At 34.5% G+C, this 13,486-nt stretch overlaps 1 protein-coding gene across 3 annotated transcripts in view; it reads right to left on the bottom strand.

Annotated features, from left to right (window-relative positions):
• The window catches only part of LOC150096363 (glutathione S-transferase 1-like), a 43,569-nt gene extending 31,010 nt beyond the window's left edge, over window positions 1-12,559 (bottom strand). For 2 of the 3 annotated variants that reach the window (XM_090408907.1, XM_090408909.1), the window contains exon 1: window positions 12,426-12,559. The gene's annotated coding sequence lies outside the window, so the exon portion shown is untranslated. Of the gene's footprint in view, window positions 1-8,017; window positions 8,144-12,425 lie in introns of those variants that run through there. The other variant, XM_090408908.1, reaches the window with a different exon arrangement.
• Between the last annotated feature and the right edge of the window lie 927 nt (window positions 12,560-13,486).

Genomic DNA, 13,486 nt, shown 5'->3' with positions numbered 1-13,486 from the left:
TCAGGATTCTCGAATTAAATTGAATAACAGCTGTAACAAATCTTGTATGAAAGTCAGCAATGTACAAAAGACCGAAACTATGAAAATAGACAGAAACATTGAACACATCAACTGTATTCTAAATGGAGATTTTATAGACAATAGAATAAGTAAAGCTGGTATGGTGGGTATCCAGCTAAATAAATTTATGTGAATAAGAAAGAAAATAGCCAAATCAAACTAGCAGTATATAAGACAATGTGCAAGGCAATTGTAAGTTATGAATGTGATAGTTGGAATTTAAATAAAGCACTTCATTATATACTGCAGACCACAGATATGAGGATTCTGAGAAAAATTAGGGAAGTGAACTGATGGCATCAATGGCAGAATCATATTAAACACCCCAACCAGCCATGACGTCTATCTATAGACGTTCAGCAAAATCTGGATACGATTCTGTAACACCTATTGAATAACATGGATAAGAAGTGAAATTTTTTATCACCATATCATCCTCCATGGCCAATGGAGAGGTGAAAAATGAAGATATAAGAAAGAAACTTGACATTACTAGCATTGAAGAATGTGTTAGAAAATTTAATTTAAGGTGGTATGGTCACATACATAGAATGAGCAAGGAAAGGTTAGCAAAACAAGTATTGACGCCAAGATGGCAGGAAAGAGACCCAGAGGACGACTAAGGTCCAACTGGATTGATTCAGTCAGAAGTGTCTTGGAAGCATGAAATGTTACATATGACAATATTGGAGTGTTGACAAGTAATAGACTAATTTGGAGTTAAATTGTAAATAGAAGATTATTAATAATATAAACATAATTATCTAGTGCTGTCATAATAGCCTGAACACCCCTTGAGGGGACATATCAGGAAATTGATGATAATGATATATATACACTGCTTGGAAAGAAGTCAAGATGTAGAACCTCCTCCTTTTGCTGAGATAACTGCAACAATCTTATGTGACATAATTTCTACATGCGTGCGATGGGAATAATAGACCAAAATTCCCATTGGTGGGAATTTTGGACTATTCTTCCTATTGGCCTGTAATGAGTCCCTGGACTGTTGTGGGTAGGACGTCCCTTGACCTCACCCGACGCTCTAGTTCATTGCACAGATGTTCGATAGGGTTGAGTTCAGGGCTAGGTGGAGGCCAGTCAATTATGGTGACATTCATGTTCGCAAACCACGCAGTTACAGCATTAGCCTTATGACTCGGTACATTGTCTTACTGAAAGAGACAATGATCAGTTCCGTAGAAATACCACAAAGTAGGAAGTACTGCATTGTCCAGAATGTTCAGATACCTCTCGGAGTTCGATGTTCGTGGCACCACAAACAGACGTCCGACGCCAAACCAGAATAACAGGCCCATACCATCACACCGCCACAACTCTGAATTTCATAGTTCGGGATAATCATTCCAAACTTTTGAGGAGGACATTTTGATGACATTTTCCTGATTTGAAGCCATTGCCGTGAATCTCTCCTGAACTTCCTAAAACATCTAAATAATCAATATCGGAACATAAAATTTACAGCCGAGTTCGAAGCTAATGATGCTCTTCTTTTTTTGGACATCAAACTGACCCGCTCCTCAGAGAAATTAAAAATCTCGATTTACAGAAAAGCTACCCATACCAACAGATATCTTCACGGTCCATCCCATCATTATCCTCCTCAGAAGTTTGGAATCATTTCTACACTAGGACATCGTGTGAAATGGTTATTCACAAAAAATATTGACAAATTCCTATTAATCCACCCGCTCGCAATAATGAAGACACCAATAGGGTGAAAGGTAATATTTCTATACCATACATAAGCTCTGTCTCACCCAAATTGGCCAAGGTTCTTAGGAAATACAACATAAGAACTTTATTTACTCCTGTTCCGAAAATCCGCTCCTTAGTGAGCTGTACGAAATCTAGACATCACAACCTTAAATATCCCATATAGATATACCATACTTTGGCCAAACAGAGAAATCGATCGAGTTACGCATTGAAGAACATAAGAGAGACGTCAGTTACAGGAGAACGCGAGCCAGAGCTTTGTCTAGTCATGTTCTGCTCTCGGCCGATTCTAATGAAGAAAACCTTACCCATACAGTCTTATGGGACGTTGCCACGATGAATTAGAAAGAAAGATAATAGAATCAAAAGAAATCATTCTCAACCCCCTGCATCTCAACAACAACCTGAGTTACAACCTTTCAGACTGTCATTGTGCTACGATCAAATACTGGCGTTCGCGAGATGCCATACACATGCATACGCCCAACATTTAAGCCAACGAGAGAACAGCTTTGAATGTGCAGACTTCAACGTTTCAACGTTAAATATGTTACCGGCAAATTGTGAAAAGCAGTTATTGTATAGAATGCCTAGGCAGAGCCGGCGCTAAGGTCTTTGACGTCCGCATGCAATTTCTATCTAAGCGCCCCTGTAACGATCCGGGAATGTGTGGTTCTTTTACGATAATAAAAATTTAAATTATTTGAAATTTCTTAAATAAATTTTGACAGAACAGCCACACGTTGGTTCGCTAAATGTAACGACCCTGGTGTGTTGACTAGGCAGGATAATTGTTAAAAACCCGTATATTCCAAAAATTCTCAAAAGTTAAAGCAAATTTTGATAAAGCCACTTCACTTTCATCGTTGAATATAATGATACAGGGATTATAGCCTTCTCACCGACCCCCGAATCGCTAACAAAATTAAAATGAATTTTAATTAAAGTTTAAATTTATTTGAACTAAAGTTTAAAAAATTCTTGCATTTTACAAGTTACTAAATTCTTAGTAACTTGTAATAATTTTTATAAGTGGAACTATCTTTTAGGAAATTAAAAGAAACTCAAGATAGATGAGAAAATAATTAAATAATTCAGAAATAATTAGAACATTTAATATAAGTATTCAAAAAAATAACATCTTTACAGAATAACAGAAAATAAATTAAATTACATAAATATACTTGAAAATTTTTTTATTAAAATTTTAAGGTTTTTGATTTCATATTCACAAAATTAGAAATAATGGTCTTAAAGTCTAATTACGCACATATATCATTTTCAATAGCTATTAACGCCAAACTAACAAGCCTTTTTTGTGATATATTTGTTCTTAAGTAGGTTTTAATCATTTTCAACTTGGAAAAGGAACGTTCACCGCTCGCTAAACTAACAGCTAAGGTTAATAGTATTCTTAAAGCAATTGAAAAGTTAGCGAAAGATAAATTATTGGACACAATAAAATTAAGAATATCGAAAGGGCTTTTGAATATTTAAATTATCCATCCGAAAAACATCCCGGAAAGCACATAACTCGTCATATATATATAATAGTTCTATTGCATTTACGTCTTTATTGTCGACGTCCTTCAAGAGAATCTCTAAATTGTCACAATTTTTTCGTAAATCTTCGTTATTAATTTGCAGTAATCTATACAAGAAATTGAAATTATCATAATATGTTTTTAGATGTTCAAAACGTTCTATTAACGAACACATTGCAACGTCTAGAAGTGTATAAAACACTTTCACTCTAAATTTATCTTCTGGCGATTGTGGCATTTCGTCATGAAGCTCGTAGTCAAATTGTCGTGTCTTCTTTCGTCGTCGAACTTCCGTACCAGTTTTAAATTCTTGTTCTTCATCCACCTCTTCACTCAGTTCTTTTGCCGTTTTTAGAACTTCTTTAAAATTTGTATCTGATCGATACTCTTGTAAGAATATTTTTAAGTTTTCGATAGATTCTAAAGCAAGTGTAATGTTCATATTTTTGTCTTGAAGCATTTTACTCACAGGGTTTATTCTATTAAGTAAATCATACCAAGTTATAAGAGAGTAAATAAATATGTAGTCCTTTATTTTAGCACATAATGTTTGTACTTCATGCTGAGTTTCTTTATTAAAATTTTCATTATTTAAAATTTCAAAAAGTACATAAATTTTCTCCTAACTGATATCGTAGAGGGCGGATTGCATTAATTTTACTATCCAATCGCGTTTCTGATGGCTGTTTCAATGTTAATTTTTTTTACGAACTTTAAAAGAATTGCCCAACGTTTGTAAGAGAATGAAAAGAATTGTATATTTCTTGAATACTTGCAAAGAAACTAATTGCATCTGCATTCACTTTGGCTGCATCGTTAACGATTAAATTTAGAGTATGAGCAGCACATGGCACGTAAAAAGCTCGAGGAATTTTGTTCAAAAGCAAATTTTGGAGCCCATATTTGCCCCATTGTCATACCTCGCATGTCTTCAATGGGAATGGTCCATTTTTCCAGTTGTTCCATTGTTGTTGCACATAAACCACGTCCTGTGGAATCTGATATATCTGCAAAACCTAAAACGTTTTCCCTGATCTTGACAATTCCATCACAGGAAACAAAGCGAATAATAATGGTCATTTGTTCTGTTTTACTTGCATCAGGTGTGCAGTCTAAAATTATGGAATAATAATTAGATTTTAAAATTGATAATAAAATTGTATCCCTGACTGCATTACTTAAAGTTTCCAATATTTCATTTAGACTGTCTTTACTCAAATAGTGTACTCTATTGTTTCATTGTAGGGCCCTTTCAACATGATTTTCCATAACGGGATCAAACTTCGCAAACAGTTCGACTAATTTTAAAAAAAATACCGTTATTTCTTTCATATAATTTATCAGATGATCCGCGAAAAGCTAAATTTTGGCTACCAAGGAATTTTATAATTTCAATCAAGCGTTCTAAAACACTTGTCCAATGTTTCTTTTCCATTTCATACATGCTTTGAGTCTGGAAATCAATAGTAGTTTTGTTTTTTTAAACTTTTATCAAGTTCCTTCCATTTTAAGAAATTTTTCACCTGAGTTAAACTAGTCTCATGTCTATGTAAAGTTGTACTTACATTTCTCCAATCGTTATAACCTTCTACAAGACTCAGCGGGTAATTCAGTTGATTCAGTAGGTGAGACAAGTTTGCAACAAAAGCAAAAAACAGAATTTAAAGTTTCGGAATAAATGAGCCATATTCTTGGCACGAGCTCCCGTTTTCCATTTTTCTATTATAATACGTGTCGCCAAATTTACGACTTATGTATCTCTGGGATATATTATATTTTTATTTTGAACAGGACCCATTTTAATTAAAACAACTCGTAATTTTTCATCAATATTTCCCCATTCACCCGGATCTTCTAAATTCACAGAGACTAACAATGTGTTAGTTTCGTGGTCAACTACAACTAAATCTTGTTGTAGTTGACTAAATCTTAACTATTTTTCACTTAAATCATGTCCAATTATCTTGTTCAATAGTTGCAATAGTACCTTCATGCAAACTGGATGATGTGCACGGTTCTTCAACTCTGATTTCTGATGTATCGAGTTGGTTACAATCTGCATCAGAATATTTTAATATTTTAACAAATTTATTAAGAGCCCCAGTTTGTTTCTTAATATCTGCTTCTTTCGCAGCGTGACGTTTATGATTTTGTTCACCGGATAACTTTTTTTTTTAAATTTTTGATTCCATTTCTATTTTATACCCACAAGAAATTATTATACAACACGACACAGAGACGAAATAATAGTCTCACTGCGCTACTGTCAGTAGCCTACTGAGATGCGTACCATATGAATGGTTAACTAGCAACAAATGTTTTGTACGAAAATTCGTTTCTGCGCATAAAAACTGTTCACCCTTTCACTTTAGATAGACTGCAGTAGACACAAGATTCTGCAGGCAAGCATTTAGCCTGCTCTAGCTACAAAATTTTAAACAGCCGGCTGATCAAAGAGGCGGCAATATACATTTTTTAAAAATTTTTATTCAGTGTATACGGCCTCATTTATTTTAATATTGATTATTCTAAGATTTTTTTTTTTTTGTTTTTATGATAAAAATTTTGTTTCTTAAAAATTAACTTCTGAACCGTTCCTTGGCAGCGGCGGCGCCCCCATCGTAGCGACACCCGCATACCCGCTTCCGGCGGCCCTGTGCCTAGGCATTCTATAGAATGCCGAAAGTGGGATGTCAAAGTATGAAACGCTTAGATTCTCACACATTTCCTCGGCATTGTATAGAATGCCAAAAAGCAAATCGGCAAAGTGCAAAATACTCCCAGCAGTGACTTTTAATGTCGAAAGGCGAGTCACGTGACTTTCGACACTCGCCTCAGACAGAGAGCCAGAGTACTTCCGCCATCTACACTGCTGGCTTTGTTTCACTTTCGACGCTCGCCTCAAACAGAGAGCCAGAGCACTTCCTAACCTAACCAAAAACGTTCATGCCGCCTGTGGACATGAGAGTAAAGACGATGGAAGTGAGAAAATAGAAGGTGTTGACGTTAATGTTTTGTGTATTCTTTGCTTCAATATTGAGAATGCTGTCGAAGATGGATTCCGACAAACAATTTCCTCCTGCACCTTTGGGGGCCACTGCGCGAGTTTCTATCCCAGACATCGACGAGGGACGGGGTGACTCACGCAATCTGCTGGCGATTGTTATGAGTGTGACAGACGATGGTTTATACCGACTTGGAACTGCTAAAGGAATTTTAAACCAACTCTATGCCAGATCACAATTCATTTTATGTCCCAAGGACTTACTCAGAGTTGGAGACGCTCCTGATCACGAAATAGCTCTCCGGTCAGCCGCTTCCGCTCAGTCCACGGGCACAGACCGCCAAGGGTTCGTGAGGTGTACTTGCAAGACCAAGTGCCGAGATTTGAAGTGCTTTTGTATGAAAAAGGCAATTAAGTGCAATTCAAAATGTCATTCCAGTCTACCTTGTAGCAACAAGTAGTTCATTACTGGTCCTTTTCTCTTTTTTGTAGAAAAATCCGGTATCTTACATTTTGTACTTCTTACATTTTCACTTGCATCTTTTCAATAAAAGGTTTTTTCATACTTTTGTGACAAATACTATTGTGCCGAAATAGTATTTCTCATTCTATACAATGCCTAGGGAAAGTATGTAAAATATTAAAATAAAACAGACATTTCATACTTTGCCTAAAACGTCACGCATTCTATAGAATGCCTGCTTTTCATACTTCGCCGGTAACATATACACTAACTTTCCGTGATGTTTACAATTATTTCCTCTATGTTTTACTGATCATTTCTTTTTAATGTACACCTGAAGAAGGTTGATACAAGATGAAACTAGTCGTGCAAATAAACTTTGTTTTCATTTTTCTCGGTTTCTAGTCATTCATTTTTTTTTTTTAATATATGTATATATAATTTGATGAAAGATTTACTCAGCTATATGACATTATTAAATAAATTAAATGACTAGAAGCCGAGAAATACCAAAATAGGAAATGTACTATTTATTATTTTAGCGCACAACTAGTTTTCATCGGTTGCATAACATGAAAAGAAATATAAAAATACACTTAAATATAAAGAGCCAATAGGCTTCATTTCGGCGATATAAACATTAATAAAAATACACATTTCATTACCGTTCTTGTGCGCTCAAATAATAAATAATATATATATTTTTCTATTTTAGTATCTCTTGGTTTCTAATAATTAAATTTATTTTATCATATATATAATTAAATCTGAACATGTTCAATCGCACATTATTTATTTATTTATTTTTAGATTTCTATTTATCAAAATCAACGAAAGATAAAAAAACAAAATGGTGTCTTTAAAGAAGACAAAATGGTAGCTTTTACGAACTTCATAATCAACCAGAATGTTGACCATTATAATTAAAAAGATTTTTTTTTTTTTTTTTAATGAAGCAACTACAGAAATGACTTCAACGAAGACACATCATTGCAGACAGCGGTGATATAAAACCAAGATCACAATAGCTTAATTACAGTAGCCTCAACATATGGGGGGTGAAGACTTAGCCATCATAGATGGCTACACCCCCCCCCCCACATTAAATGAATTCGCCCTAATCCGTCTACTTTCTCCACTACGAGCATCAACAAATGAGAAAAGCGCAGTTTTGATATATAGCTATATTAAGGTCATTTTACATACCAAAATGCAAAGTTCACAGTCCGCTAATACAATAGCATGTTGTTTTGTACGTGAACCAACTCAGCAAAAGATAATGTTAAACGGCGAATTCCGACGCTTTCAAATGTAGTGGTAGTGACTTCCGACGTTCTGCCACCCTAAAGGAAACTACGTTATCTGAGAGTACATTCATTTATCTTGAGATTATATCGAGCATAGTTCAATCATGGGCTTCCAGTCTGAGCAAAACAGAATTGAATTTCCATTATGTTATCCAGATTCTGCATCGTGTTTAGTTTTGCTTTTTTTCAATACCTACAGTACACAGACACTAATCCAATTATTTTGCTCTGATACTCAATCGCGTTTTGTGTAGATCGACCCGTAAAAGGTTTATCGTACTTACATGGCATGTGGCCCGTATGTTGAATTATTTAAATAATACATTTCATAATATGAATTAATAAATTAAAAATAATTTTTATGCCTATACTTCGAGATATCGCCGTGCAACTTGGCAAGAGTCAACCGTGGGAGTCATTACGAGTGGGGATAACAAAGGCGACTCCATCCGACGATAAGCGAGATTTTGGCACACTTTTGCAGTCGCCAACTATATCTGTTGAAGAAACATATGAAGGAAGGAAATCTACATGATTATGTATGTTGCAAATCTGCATCTACAGTTGGATGACAAACACAAAAGGGAACTTTTGTTGGTATTATTAAAGATTTACAAACAGAATTTTCAACAAGATTTGTGGATTTTCATAAAAATAGCATCGAAATGCGATTATTTTTGAACCCTTTTAATGTCGGCATTGTTTTTACGTGATAATAATTTTTCATCGAGTTTCATTTTCATGCTTGTTTCATATCTGGTGCTCTAAATATTTCTGTGTTTTTTAAGGTAAGTATTATTTCTCTGGGAAAATTCCCATGTTACTCCTCTAAACAAAAATAGGCTAAATAGCCATAGAAATAATAATCTGTGTTTTATTAAGATTGATATAATAAAAATTGATAACTTAAGCATTTTTTTTTCACTATATTTTCTCTTAATTAAACGCTTGCGGCCCGATTATTAAAAATAAAAGCTGAATGTGGGCCGCGAGTCAGAAAAGGTTGCCGATTCCTGGTGTAGATAATTATAATTAAAATTAAGAAGTCGCCACATTAATTTGTACATCTTTTTCTTTGATTTATTTTATGAAATCTGAAAATGGTTTCAGACATGAAAGGTTGTGTGTATAGACAATATTTATTTGTTAAAACAAATTATTGTTCACTGCCCACTCAGTCTCCAAAAGCTAGATAGGGTATAAAGGTCTCGCCTACTCCCTATAAGGGAATAAAAGGCGTTAGCTGATGATGATGATGAACAAATTATTGAAGAAAGACGAGAATTTAATTTGGAGACTCATATGGTCTTAATAGATTATGAGAAAGATTTTGATAAAATACACAGATAAATTACGGAATATAATTGAAAAAAGAAAACAAGAATGTCCATTAGATTTGGTACAAGCTGTACAAAGTTTATATAAAAATACAGTTACAGTTAAGTAATAAATTCACAGAGCAGAATGCGATTAATCAAGGCGTTAGACAGGGATGTAGCTTATCTCTAATTCTATTCAATATTCATAGGTGTATATATATACACCTTTTTTTATTTATAAATTAATATTTAAAATTTATAAATTTTATTTATAAATGATTTATAAATTAAACAAAATAAGCCAACAATACAATTTAAAATTTTCATAAAAGAAAACAAAGGTCATCGCATTTAAAGGTAGAGATCATGTTAGATTAAAAATAGTCATAAAAAATAAAATAAAATGATAGAACAAGTGACAGAGTTTAAATTACGTAGGTTGCATAATAACATATCTAAAAGATAAAGATATAGATGAGAAAATAAAGACATTTTTTAAAAGCAAATCTGTGGAAAAATTAAAAGGACACAATAAACATAATAATAACAAAAAAAAAAAAAAAGACGGGGAAACTGAACAAAAATTTTATAAAGATTTCATTAAAAAGTTATAATGCTGAGATTTTTAAGAGGAGCACTTTTGGACCATATTGCTCCTTTAACTGCAAAATTGGGCCATATAACCATATGAAATGAAAACATTAGAAGAGAGCTAGATATTTACGACGTAAATGAAAAGATCAAGGAATACAGAGAGAAATGGAAAGATCATCTATTTAGAATGGAAAGGTGTATCATTGGGTACCAAAAGAGGTGGATAAATATAGATCAAAGGGGATCTATATATGATAACATGACAATTGGACGTCTTTCCTCAAAAACCTAGATTAGCGCGCACACAGATCTCAAGTCATTAGCTTTCAGAAATACACCCTAATTGCGTGATCTCTCCATTGTTAGTCTATTTCAAATATTATGTTACTGTGTTACTGTAACATACTGTTAATTTGCATGTTGATTATCTCAGGTGGTAAGCCAACAGGTGGTACATGCTGGGACAACTCGTAGTCTTACGAGTTGCCCCAGCATGTACCATCTGTTGGCTTACGTTGAACTCGCCGAACTTTTGTAGTTTTCTATATTCGGCATGAAACTCTTGGATAGATTTTCTATTTTTGAGTTTCTTATTCGGCTAAGAAGTGATGTTGGATTCAATATCCGCTTAATTTGAATAAATTAACTTCGTCGTAGTGAAGCCTATTGGCTCTTTATCTCAGAAAAGGAAATCGCCTGGGACTAAAAAGAATAATACAATTCTACTTTTACCATGAGTTGCCTTGGTCTTGCACTACGTGCAGGGTCAGCTAGACATGCAACACTTGCAGGCGCAAACTTGACTTGTTTGTCTGTTTGCTTACTTGGGAAATGGAGTAAAACCAGTTTTAAAATAGCTTGGCATCTTTAACATTTATTATACCCAAGGTAAAATACTTTCTACATTTATATCTCCTCCCGAGATTTTTATTTAATAAGATTAAAACACCTTATGGTAACTTGTTCTGGTAAAATACTTATAAGCTCTGTATTACTAAAATCTTGGTATTTCTAGCCTGGCTCCCACTGATGGGGGCTGGCCTCGAGAGGCTCTGCTTCGGGATAGGTTTTTGCCTGTCTCTGAGTAGGGCCACCGCTGAGATTATGGCTCTGGCTGGTGGTGGGGTGAGCCTGCCACTGGGTAGAGCCAACGCTGAGAAGTTCTTCTCGGTGACGGAGTGAGTCTGTCACTGAGTGGAACAACGCTGAGTTGGACGGTCTTTCCTGCCGCTATTGAGTGGTCTAGGGATCGTCCTAATTTTTAGAGAGGTCTTTACTTAAATACACCTCGATAGGGGTCGGAACTGGTGGGGGCTGGCTTTGAGAGGCTCTGCTTGGGGATAGGTTTTTGCCTGTCTCTGTGTAGGGACACCGCTGAGATTATGGCTCTGGCTGGTGGTGGAATGAGCCAACGCTGAGAAGTTCTTCTCGCGGAACAACGCTGAGTTGGACGGTCTTTCGGCCACAATGGAGTGGTCTAGGGATCGTCCTAATTTTTAGAGAGGTCTTTACTTAAATACACCTCAATAAAGGTCGAAACCGGTCTGGGTAATGGCCCCTTGCCTTTAATACAAAGCATCATACATCTCCTCCAGGAGATGTGCTTTGCATTAGGGGTAAATATTAAAATTAGTGATCAGAGCTTATACTACTTTTACCATGAGTCGCCTTGGTCTTGCACTACGTGCAGGGTCAGCAAGACAATTCTACTTTATTAAATTCAAATAATTAATATTAATCAAATTAAATGGAAATTAATTTGAAAATTTTATTACACAAATCTTAATCAAGATAATGGTAATATTTTAAATAATTGTTAAGAAGTTTGCGATATCCTTTGACTTTCAAATATACCGTAATTCACAGTTTGAAATCGTTCTACCGATAAGTATAATCGGCATTATAATTGGATTTAGAAACGAATATAATTATTATTAAGAACAGAAAAATTATGTTATATCATTTTGTATAATGTTCCATTTCTATATAGTAGTAAATTTATTATTTTTAACAGATTCTTACATATTAGGTATTAATGTAGAAATGAACATTATTTGTGGAGCCAATAATATTTAATTGTTTTCGAGCATAGCTGATTTCTTTAACGAAGACTTCATTTAAAATATTTTTAAAAGTATTTTGTTGAAATGCAACAACGACATTTATGAAAATATAAAATAAAATACGACTGCGGTATAAATTATTTATTATAGGCTCTAATAAGTAATATTATCATATTTGTTTGGGCATTAAAGTTAAATAAATATTATCAAAAGACACGGTTAATAAAACGCCACCATAATATTAAAATATTTTGTTGCATGATGGTTTAACAATCAATACCAAAACACAGCCATGTCATTAACAATTTCGAGAGAACAAACTCTTTTTTACCTGGGTATGGTATTCGGTTATACACACAAGGAAGGTAGATACACTCCGCCAAGAGAGCCAACGTTAAGCAAGAGAAGGTAGAAAGAATCCACCCTCCAGGATCTGATATACATGCTGAAATCTCCCAAATCACGTGACTCTGATTCAATGAATAACTTAGTATTTCGATAGTGACAACTCGAAGTTCGCATTCAATGCTAAAGTCTAAAGTGCTGTTGGTGCAACGTACTTATTAAATTGGTAGTTACGATAAGATATTCAGAAATTTTTGTTCGTTTGTATTCTTTGGCATGTTGCTAAGTGCGCAAAACTAAGCGAATCAATACTGCATGTTTATTACTATTTTATGTGACACGTATATCTATATTACTATTTTATGTATATCTATATTACATTATAGACGGTTTCGAATGTCAGTGAGATTTTAATTCACAAACGTTTGAACTGTACACACACACACACACACACTGTATCTTTATATTTACCCAATTAGCATGGTTTCTAGACCCAGTCTAAACACGATAAAGCACTTTTGGATTTCATGGAATCAATACACAGCGAGATGAACAATGTGAAGTGTACCGCAGCTGTTTTTGTAGACTTTGCCATGTGTTCATCACAACCCGCTTTTACAGAAGAGGTCTCAGTACTGATCCTTTTGGTACACCGTATTTTATATTTTGTATTTCACTGTAACGGCCCGGCCTACTCCCTATACGGGAACAAATAGGCGTTAGCTGATTTAGCTGTTATACTTATCGAAATTGATGAAATGTGCTCAGAAAATATAACAGTGAAATAAAAAATATTAACTACGGTGTACCACAAGGATCAACACTAAGACGTTCTTTTTGAAATTTATGTTAATCTGTGTGGGAGCAACTTATTTGGCAAAATATTGTCTTTCATTGAGGATACCATTTTGATTTATAAACGAAGTTAATATCCACCCATTAGAGGACCACATCAATCAGGATATGACAAAAGAAAACGAATAGTTTGACAATGATGGCCTCCAAATCACAAGGAAAATAAAATATACGTACTTCTGCTTAACAAAT

This window comes from Typopeltis vanoorti, chromosome 19, assembly GCF_054136105.1.
Source record: "Typopeltis vanoorti isolate ZY-2024b chromosome 19, IOZ_Tvanoo_1.0, whole genome shotgun sequence".
NCBI classification, from domain to species: Eukaryota; Metazoa; Arthropoda; class Arachnida; order Uropygi; family Thelyphonidae; genus Typopeltis; species Typopeltis vanoorti.
This window is presented reverse-complemented; position numbering and strand designations above follow the sequence as displayed.